This window comes from Stegostoma tigrinum, chromosome 17 (assembly GCF_030684315.1).
Source record: "Stegostoma tigrinum isolate sSteTig4 chromosome 17, sSteTig4.hap1, whole genome shotgun sequence".
Taxonomy (NCBI): domain Eukaryota; kingdom Metazoa; phylum Chordata; class Chondrichthyes; order Orectolobiformes; family Stegostomatidae; genus Stegostoma; species Stegostoma tigrinum.
The window spans coordinates 8,055,585-8,066,399 of NC_081370.1; the positions used below are offsets into that span (position 1 = coordinate 8,055,585).

At 41.0% G+C, this 10,815-nt stretch overlaps 1 protein-coding gene across 3 annotated transcripts in view; it reads right to left on the reverse strand.

The window, feature by feature from the left end:
* ptpn5 (protein tyrosine phosphatase non-receptor type 5) overlaps nucleotides 1–10,476 on the reverse strand; it is a 134,327-nt gene extending 123,851 nt beyond the window's left edge. The window contains exon 1 of one of the 3 annotated variants that reach the window (XM_048545267.2): nucleotides 10,448–10,476. The gene's annotated coding sequence lies outside the window, so the exon portion shown is untranslated. Of the gene's footprint in view, nucleotides 1–9,828; nucleotides 10,140–10,447 lie in introns of those variants that run through there. The other 2 variants (XM_048545266.2, XM_048545265.2) reach the window with 2 other exon arrangements.
* Between the last annotated feature and the right edge of the window lie 339 nt (nucleotides 10,477–10,815).

The following is a 10,815-nucleotide window of genomic DNA, read 5'->3' on the forward strand; positions in this document are numbered from 1 at the left end:
CTGCACATCTGCCAATGTGATATACTGCATCCACTGTACCCGGTGCGGCTTTCTCTACATTGGGGAAACCAAGCGGAGGCTTGGGGACCGCTTTGCAGAACACCTCCGCTCAGTTCGCAACAAACAACTGCACCTCCCAGTCGCAAACCATTTCCACTCCCCCTCCCATTCTCTTGATGACATGTCCATCATGGGCCTCCTGCACTGCCACAATGATGCCACCCGAAGGTTGCAGGAACAGCAACTCATATTCCGCCTGGGAACCCTGCAGCCATATGGTATCAATGTGGACTTCACCAGTTTCAAAATCTCCCCTTCCCCCACTGCATCCCTAAACCAGCCCAGTTCATCCCCTCCCCCCACTGCACCACACAACCAGCCCAGCTCTTCCCCCCCACCCACTGCATCCCAAAACCAGTCCAACCTGTCTCTGCCTCCCTAACCGGTTCTTCCTCTCACCCATCCCTTCCTCCCACCCCAAGCCGCACCCCCAGCTACCTACTAACCTCATCCCACCTCCTTGACCTGTCCGTCTTCCCTGGACTGACCTATCCCCTCCCTACCTCCCCACCTACACCCTCTCCACCTATCTTCTTTACTCTCCATCTTCGGTCCGCCTCCCCCTCTCTCCCTATTTATTCCAGTTCCCTCCCCCCATCCCCCTCTCTGATGAAGGGTCCAGGCCCGAAACGTCAGCTTTTGTGCTCCTGAGATGCTGCTTGGCCTGCTGTGTTCATCCAGCCTCACATTTTATTAGGTTGGTATCAGAGACTGGGGAAAGGTTATATTCAGAATGGGGGAGTGGCCAATTTTAACTGCATTCATTCTGGGTTTTAGAGTCCCCACCCCTCAGAGTGTCCCATAGCCCACCTAAAGCTACACATCCCTGAACAATGCAGGCAATTTCCCGCGGCCAATCCACCTAACCTGCACATCTTTGGACTGTGGGAGGAAACTGGAGCACCCAGTGGAAACCCACACAGACACAAGGAGAATGTGCAAACTCCACACTATCTGTTTCTGCTGGCAGTAGGGATTACATTCAGCCCTCTGTTTGTGTCTGCTGTCTCATCTCCATGTCACAGAGTCACACAGCATGGAAACAGACCCTTCAGTCCAACCAGTCCATGCCAACCATCATGCCAAATAAAATTAGCTCCACCTACCTGCGTTTAGCCCATATCCCTTCAAACATTTTTTGTTCATGTACTTATCTAAATGTCTTTTAAACATTGTAACTGTACCTGCATCCATCACTTCCTCTGGAGGTTCATTCTACACACAAACCACTCTGTGTAAAAAAAAAAGTGCCCCTTGTGTCTTCTTTAAATCCTTCTCCTCTCAACTTAAAAATATGCCCCCTTGTCTTGAAATCCCCCAGAATAGACAGAAGACACTTATTATTCACTTTATCTATACCCCTCATGATTTTATAAACTTCTAAACGTCGCCTCTCAACCTCCCACGCTCCAGTGAAAAAAGTCCCAGCCTATCTTGCTTTTCCTTATAACTCAAACCATCCATTCCCAGCAACATCCTGGTAATTCTTTTCTGAACCCTCTCCAATTTAATAATATCCTTTCTATAGCAGTATGGCCAGAAGTGGGCACAGCATTCCAAAAGAGACCTTACCGACAACCTATACAACCTCAACATAATGTCCCAATTTACATGCCCCATCCAGAATGCAGCACTCAGAGGACTTGCAGTGAATCCCATCTGAACTGCAGCCCTGCACAGCTTCATTTGCACAATATAACCTTTAAAATGTAGCACAGGCTTCAGATTTTAAAAAAAGGTTATTCATATTCAAATGTGCTCTTGCTAATCACCCTGCAAGCTTCACCAGGCCACCTTGTACCACACATAGCACAACAAAACATAAGGGTTTGTTTGGATAAACACAGGATCACATTGAACATTTTGCCAAAATGAAAGCAGGATTATCATTATCAACTAAAATTTAATTACCCTGTGCTGGTTTGAAACACACTGAAGCACAATCAAATCTTTATTTGAATTTCGCACAGCCTTTAAAGCAGGAGATATGAACTTCCTCTCAGCACAGCACATAACTTGGTATCTTAAACATCAATTCTTTTCCTGCTATCATTCCCCCCTCCCCACCCGACTGTGAATCTTCATCATCGTTGGTAACCTTAAACAAACAACAATTTGAATTTATAATGCGTTTTTATGCAATGTCCCAAACAAACAAATTTGACATTGAGCCACGTGAGAAGATATTAGGACTAATAAATTTCAAGGTGAGTATTGAAGGAGGTTGAGGCAGTGAAGTTTAAGTTGGGAATTCCAGAACTTAGGCAGTTGAAGGCACTAATGGTAGAGTGATTAAAATCAGGAACATGCAAGAGGCCTCCAACTGTTCCTTCTTCTTCAAAGTCCAGGAATCTCTGTTTTTATAAACTGCTGCTCTCTACCTCTGCTTTATATGACACTCATAAAACTTAATTCGTGGGCCAAGCTTTCAGACACCAGACCTAATGTCTCTTTATGTAGCCTGCTGTCAAATTTTGCTTTAGAATGTTCATTTGAAGCATCTTAAGATTACGCTAAAGATGCTGCATAAATGCAAGTTATCGTTGCTGTTGGCTGTAGTTCTGGTGAAGCGTACCAAGAGACGAGAAAATGGAGTGATTTGAAAACAAGGATGAGGATTTTAAAATTGAGGCATTGCTGGTCCAGTGGGCAATGTATGTTTACAGCAACGATGGCAATGAACATGAATTGGACATAGTTTGAGTTAAGGGGAAGGCAGCATCTAGGATCATCAGATAAGTAGAAGACAAAAATTGTGCAGTTATCAGACATTGTACATATTTAGAAATGTATACACTTAAATATGACTTGAGTGTGGTAAGAAATCTCCATAAAGTAACTGTTTTAGTATTATATTCTATTTTATTCTATTGTAACAGGTCCTGTCACTATGCTTTTATGCAGTAATTTGGCCTGTCCTTTTTCTCCTTATTTATCTAGCTAATTTAGTTCAATTGACATGACACTAAGGTGTAGTTGAGCACCCCCATACAATAGGCATACACACTAGAACACTCCTTTAACCTTCTGATGTAGGTACATTCCCAGCCCTGTTAAGGACTTCCAAGTTTCTCACCAAACTACAATGAAAGAATTTTTCCAAGTCAGGATGGTATATGGCTCGGAGGAGCACTTGGCTTGGCTACAGCTGGTGCATCAACAGTAATAACAACAACCGGGACTGCAGATGAGTTGCTTAATTTCCTACTGCAACCGAGGTGGCCAAAAATGGAGCCATCACAAAACAGCAAACTGCACAACGCAGGTGGTATAGTATATTCAGCCAGACAAATTACTGTAATTTAAATTTCAGCAAGTCAGCTGTGAAAGAGAAAAAAATAACTTCGTTTTTACGGTCTCAAAACACGTCACGGCCAAATGTACTCATTGTTGGAACACGGGAAATGTTGCAGCTAAACTGAGCACCTTGAACCTCGGCCAGAACAACTCAAATTGCATGTGACTGCTTTAAGTGGGATAGCAGCTCTCAATTGCTGTGTCAACTTAACCAAAATTCAGAAATCGGAAGGCGTCGTTTACAATAGATTTGTTTGTTAACAACGCTTATGCAGACACAAAGCAAGACACACCTACCTGTCAAAACTAATCTTCAAAATCAGGCACAGAAAGATCGAAGTGCTAAGACGGAGGCCCAAATTTCCAACCTGCACATATTGCAGCTGTTACTCCATAAGATATTTGGCCTGCTATAATATTTGCCTCAGTAACTTTAAGCAATCTGCATTAGATAGTAACTGGGAACAATTCCTGTCAGGAAGAATTACACAAATACTCTATCAAAAAAATACAGGAACAATGAACATTGCGCTGAAACCTGTCGTGTGAATAGTTATTACATGATAACTATGAATACATTCTATAATAATGAGTATTGCATAGCAACAGTGATTATGAATATTTCTTATTGCAGTATTGTATGAATCTTACATACATCTTCTTTCAGTGAGCATTACAAGGGAAACGTAAATAAAATCTTGAACTATGAACAATCCTGTTACTGTGAAAAATTTTTAACATCTACAATCATGCCTTGCAGTAGACTTGTAAAGTACACTAGTTGTTGTGAAGCTCCTTCACTGTATTTCTGAATTTATGATTTAAATTTGGTGCTTTTTGGGAGCTGTGCTAAAACTGTGACAACTGCCTGATTTTTACAATAATCTGTAGTGAGACTACACCTGATTTCCCAATTTCAAGTGCATTTTGAAGTGGCACTGCAAGAGGCCCAGGATGGACATGTCGTCTGAGGAATGGGAGGGGATTTGAAATGGTTTGCAACTGGGAGGTGCAATTGTTTAGTGCGAACTGAGCGTAGGTGTTCCGCAAAGCAGTCCCCAAGCCTCTGCTTGGTTTCTCCGATGTAGAGGAGGCCACAATGGGAACAGCGGATGCAGTATCATATTAGCAAATGTGCAGGTGAACATCTGCTTGATGTGGAAAGTCTTCTTGGAACCTGGGATGGGGGTGAGGGGGGAGGTGTAGGGGCAGGTATAGCACTTCCTGCGGTTGCAGGGAAAAGTGTTGGAAATGACAACTTTTGATAGACCTAGAGGGTTATAAATTAGTTCCCATAAAAGTCTTGTTAGAGAGCTAGAGATAATGGGAACTGCAGATGCTGGAGATTCCAAGATAATAAAATGTGAGGCTGGATGAACACAGCAGGCCAAGCAGCATCTCAGGAGCACAAAAGCTGACGTTTCGGGCCTAGACCCTTCATCAGAGAGCCTCTGATGAAGGGTCTAGGCCCGAAACATCAGCTTTTGTGCTCCTGAGATGCTGCTTGGCCTGCTGTGTTCATCCAGCCTCACATTTTATTACCAGAGAGCTAGAGATGATGGTTTTCTTTCTTGCAGACAAAGTGTAGACTTCTTTGCAGCCAGAAATGTGGAAACAGAGATGAAGGGACTGAAGAGTCCGCCTGAAGGTTAACAGCATTTGACTTTGAATGCCAATGTAGTATACATCAGCAATTCTGTATGCACAATTTCAGTCATGTAGCAGTCAAATGCTGATTGCCCATCTCAGTGCTTGTGAGACATTAGGCTAATGGTTTAGCATCACCTCCCCCATCAGCATTTCCATTGCAAAAGAAGAAGTAACTGTAAAAGCATAAATGCCCACTTTAAAATAATAGGTTTTGTTATTTTCTCTTTGTCCAGAGTTGGTTGAAGTCATGAAACTCATTTCTTTCCCTATGTGTCATCTTTAGATGGAACGTCCGTTTAATGTAGGCGTTCAGAAGCTTCCTGAAATTTAATTACGTGAGCATCCATGACTGTCTTATGAATACAGCAAGGTTGTCCACTTTTAAAAGAAACAGAATTTCAACATGACAAATACAGAGGAGCAAACGGCTCCCTTTAGGATTTCTCTTCATGGCCTCTGGTCAAGATATACCACTAAAATAATTGTTGCTTTGCAGGAGAAATGTAACCCTCTCACAAAATATGAATTAGTACACAGACTACTCGACACTTACCTGACCATATGGGATAAGATTTGCTGCCACATCCCTACATACAGAATGGTGCCATGCACTGTGACTGCATAAAAGATTCATGCAGAGTTCCTTGTTGTCAAAGAGTAACACATTGGCAACAGGATTTTTCAAGGATGCTACAAAGGACCAGATCAGCCAGTCTGCAATTCATTCCCGCATCAGTAATGCAATGTTTATTTGGTGAGATTTGTTGTTCCCATTCCCAAGTGGATGACATGCAGTAATTGAGGAAGGCACAGAAGTTTCAGCAGATGGTTATGAAAGTGCTAAAGATTGTTTTCATGTGACCATCAGGGCTTTGCACCAGAACCAATTCCACTTCAACAGAAGGAATTTTTCATTTCTGTATAGTGCAGGTTGATGCTGACCATAAATGTTCACCTGATCGTCAGTTTCCAGAAAAATGCAACATTATAACTTCTTTGGATGACTATATTTCTGTCATGTAAATGATCTTTGCAGTTGATGTAGTGCAGAGTAACAGAGCTGTTTTGTGAATCTAAGGTAATCTGCTACAAATCTCTCATCTGTCTTTTGCATTTATTTGCAAGAATGCAGCAGAAAAGTCAAAGGATGCATGCTATCCTGAAAGGCCAGGATGTCAGTGCATTCTTTGAGCTACAGCTTCTGCAGACCCTGAGGAAACATATGTATAGAAGAGAATGCTCCTGGCTTGACCCATTGATGTAGGCTAGTTATCAATTACTGCCCCTTGCTCCTTGAATCTGAAAGCCAGTGTTATAAAAAGACAGCTCTCCAAAACAAACAATAACTCTAAGTAATCTTGTACTGTAATTGTAAATAGCTCCTACAGCCCTGAAGGTAATTTAATATGAAAAATATTCCTATCACTCGCAAGATGGATGGAAAACTCCTGGAAGTGCCATAGCCTGTGAAGAATGCAATGGTAGGTGCGGAATGTATAAATATATGTGCACAGCGTGTGGACAATAAGGTTGGTGAGTTACAATCACAAACAGACATTGCTGGAATATTATGTTATGACAATAATCAAAATGTGAATTATAAAAGCGAGATCTAATTGCTTAGTATTTAAAAAAAAAATGTCTGAAAATAAAGGGAAGGAGAAAGAGGAAGGTGTGGTGGTAGTCCTGAATACGGACAACATAGCTGTATTAAGGATGTCCTTGAGGAAATGGGACTAAGTATATTCAGTTAGAACTGAGAAACAAGAAAGGCGTGATCATATTACTTGAGCTTTTCCACAGGACACCATACGGGATTGCTGTATGAAAATCATCATGCAAGTAATCCACCTGTGGCAATGTTATATTTGTCCATCATAAGGTAATTGGAAAGATTAAGGAATAATATAAAGTAAAACTTCTAAATTGGAAGAGGGCTATTGTTTCAAAGGATAAGAGGGTCCAGAGTTAAAAGGGAATCAGTGGCTGACAGGAAAAGCAGTACCAGAATGAATAATGGTCTTTATGGGATAAATTTGTCAGAATACTGTAGGTACTTTGGATGAAATTGGAAATAGTGATTGTGAAGAAACCAAAAGTGGAATGTGTGATGCATGCAAGATGAATTGTTCAAATAAGAACCAAAATACAATGATAATGGGAACTGCAGATGCTGGAGAATCCAAGATAATAAAATGTGAGGCTGGATGAACACAGCAGGCCCAGCAGCATCTCAGGAGCACAAAAGCTGACGTTTCGGGCCTAGACCCTTCATCAGATCCCATTTTAATAAAGCCTAAGTTACCGTATTTTTAGGAAGTGCTCTGCCTCTATTTGTCCCGCCACTATTAGTCACTGATGCACATATATATCCAGGTCCCTTTACTCATGCACAACCTTTAGAACACTGCCCTGTGTTTTGTACGTCTTTCTACATTCTTTCTACCAAGATGTATGAACTCACACTCCTCTACATTAACTGGCATCTACTACCATCATCCCACTCCACCAACCTGTTCATGTCCTTTCAGGCTTTACACAGTTTACAATGCTTCTAAGTTTTGCATTTTTCATAAGCTTTGAAATTGTCACCTACACACCAAGATCTAGATCATTAATACATACACATGTCCCAATAATGATGCCATGGGGAAATCCTCCACAAAGATTTTACCAGCTCATAAAGAGTCCATTGGCAATTATTCCTCTGTTTCCTACCACTGAGCCAATTTTTGCATATTCAAGTTGCTACTTTCTCTTTTATTCTATGTGAACTAAGTTTGATCTTAAGCCCTTTTTGCAGCACTATATAAAAAACCTTCCAGCAGTCCACATGTAACACATCGACAATGTTACCCTCATCAACCCTCTGTTACCTTTTTGAAAATCTCCAGAAACTTATTTAAACATGATTTTCCCTGAAGAAAACCTTGAGGAACCACATATATCCATAACTAGTCACAGGTTCTCTCATAAAACCTCTACATTCATTCTATCACTTTAGCCACTTAACCATATCCTGTTTGTCAGTCAGAAGATTGAATTTTCGCAGTCATTCTTCCAACTTCTCTCGTAACTTCTGCAGAAGGTTTGTAGGGAACACTAAAGAACAAATTAAATGCTACCGACACCATGTCTCTATAATATCCACAAGTCTTCGACAGAGGTAAGAATAAATAATGATCAAACTCTCTGCAGAACTATAACTCTAGGTCTGCTTTCTTTCTTATCTCATTACTTTTTCCTCCTTCTTTCTTGTAGTTTATCTTTTTTTAAATGTTATCCTTCAGCAACATTGTCCTATCCTAGTGAAGGACCACATAGAAAACCTAACTCAAGTGTTTTGTCCACAAATAGTGCCTGGCATGTTGAGTGATTCCAACATTTTGCTTCAAACATCCAGTACCTGCAGGTTCATTTTGTTTGAGCTGCCACATGCCTGCAGTTTTCAGCCTATTATCTTTCCTCTGTAAATGACACTGAAATCATATTCAAGAACCAGCCTTATGTAGTCAGAAACAAAGCATCTGGCACATGTTTGTTGATCTGGTACTTACTCAACGAGATGGTTTTCACAATTTGAATACATTCCTCGCCATTTTACTTCCCGAACAATTGTGGTTTGATACATTCAGCAAGTCTAATGATTGCAGATATAAATCTAGTCTTAGCCTGTGTGATTCACTCAGTAGCCTGGAGGGTGACTGGAGGGTGACTCAAGCTTCCTTAAACTCTAAAACCTGTCCAATAACAAGTTGTAGCCTGATTCCTTTTAATGGGATAAGTTAGTGTTTGGTATCATCTTCTTTAATTTTCTCTATTAGAAATCCCGCAATGTACATTACAATATTGTGTAGGATCATGTCACTGTGCTGACTAGAGAAATGTAATATCTAGCAGTGCTTAGATTACATCCTCAAATATTACTGTATGGCTGGGCAATGACTTACAGTTAATGTTGCATTGATTCCATTAAAGTGGCAAATGAAGCAACTTTGCACAGAAGCATAAAGCCAGTATAAACGAATAATGGTCAGCATTTATAAATTGATAAATCCACACACAATTCATATAATTAATTTTTAATAAAAGGTCAAAATGCCTGATTAAATATGTGCTCACCATCTTATGCAATGTCTGGGTCACCACCTTTTGCCAAGTCCAGGAGAGACAATCAAGACCAGACAGAGGGGAAGGACTGTAATCACAGCCCTCTTGCTAAAGTTCCATTGAAAACCACTCTTAAAATAAAATCAATCCCTCCATATCGTAAACCACAATAAAAAGTGGAAAACTGAACACTTTTTTATTTCAGAAAGCAGACTTCAGATCCCCAGTCATATTCTGAAAGATTTTCAGACAGCTTACTCAAAAAAATGCAGACAAAGCACGGCTTATTTAGAAACTGCCATTAAGCCAGTGTGCCTGACACTCACCAACTGATAAATAAAATATAAACCCGGCCACAATCAAGTCATGTCAGTGTTGAATTATTATGACAGCACATTCAGAAATCTCTAACTCAGGATTTGACTAACTGAATCAGATCTTCATCATATTCCTTTCCATACCACAACCAGACTCACTAAATATCAAGTCAATACGTCTAATTAAAAAAGAAGTCTGAAGGCTTATACACTGCTGCTAATGTTATACTCTATGAAACAATAAGGTATAACCATATTAAAGGCTTTACATAGGTCTTGGCTTTAAGGGTTAAGCATGCACTGTATAATGACTTCGAGAAGATGTTTCACCTACATGGTTCGCAGCAACTACAGTAACACATTGGAAAAGTACATCAAAGAAATGGATATTTACCAGTTGAAGAATTTGGTCAGCCGGCCTGCTGTTTACATTGTATTCATCAAGATTAATCATAGGCAATACATGTGTATCAACTCTGTCAGCCTGAGGACTGATCTACCCTCCTTTGAGCACCTGTGGCTGTAAGTGTAGAATTTTTTTTGGCAAGTGATGGTCCTTGGCATTTGGGGAGGGGGGAGGGGCGGAGGATGGAGTGCGTCAGAAGTAAACCTTACGCTGCTCTCTGTTATATCTCCCGATCCAGAGAAGACAAAGGATACTGTTTCTGCTCAGTGAGCTAAGATGCTCATCGAGGTTGGTGGAAGAATGCTCCGGATATCACGATTCATCGACAAGTGTCTCGGAGCAGCTGCTGTCTTCACGCCCACATCCCTGATTAAATTGTGAAGGTTTTTTTTCTCTCTTCTCCCCCACGTTTCAAGCTCTCTCCCATTTCTCTCCCTTCAACTCAATTGTTTGCCGAACAGGACACTTTCAAAGCCCACCCACACACCCACACACACACACACACATATAGCACATGCTCTTTTGAATTAAACAGAAACATGAATGGAAAACTCATAAGGGAAAAGAAAGGGCAAACAATGCCAGGAAGAGAGAGCAGCTTACTCACAAACTGCTGCTGTGTGCATGAGAAAGCACCGATATAGTTCTAGTGAATTCAAACTGTATCTCTGTGCAAAGAGAAAATCTCATTAATGCTGCAGGAGAATTGCACACAACACGATAGGGAAAAAAAATTGACTCATTCCTTCCATGCACATTCAAAGAAATCTACTCAGCAGCTGCCACTTTTATAAATATACTCATTGGATTGATGCATGGTGGCTCAGTGGTTAATTCTGCAGACTCCCAAAGACATGGGTTCAATTCCACTCTCAGGCAATTGTCTGTGGGGCATTTGCACGTTCCCCCAGTTTCTGCTAGGTTCCTCCCACAGTCCAAAGATGTCCAGGTTAGGTGGATTTTCCAAAAAAAATG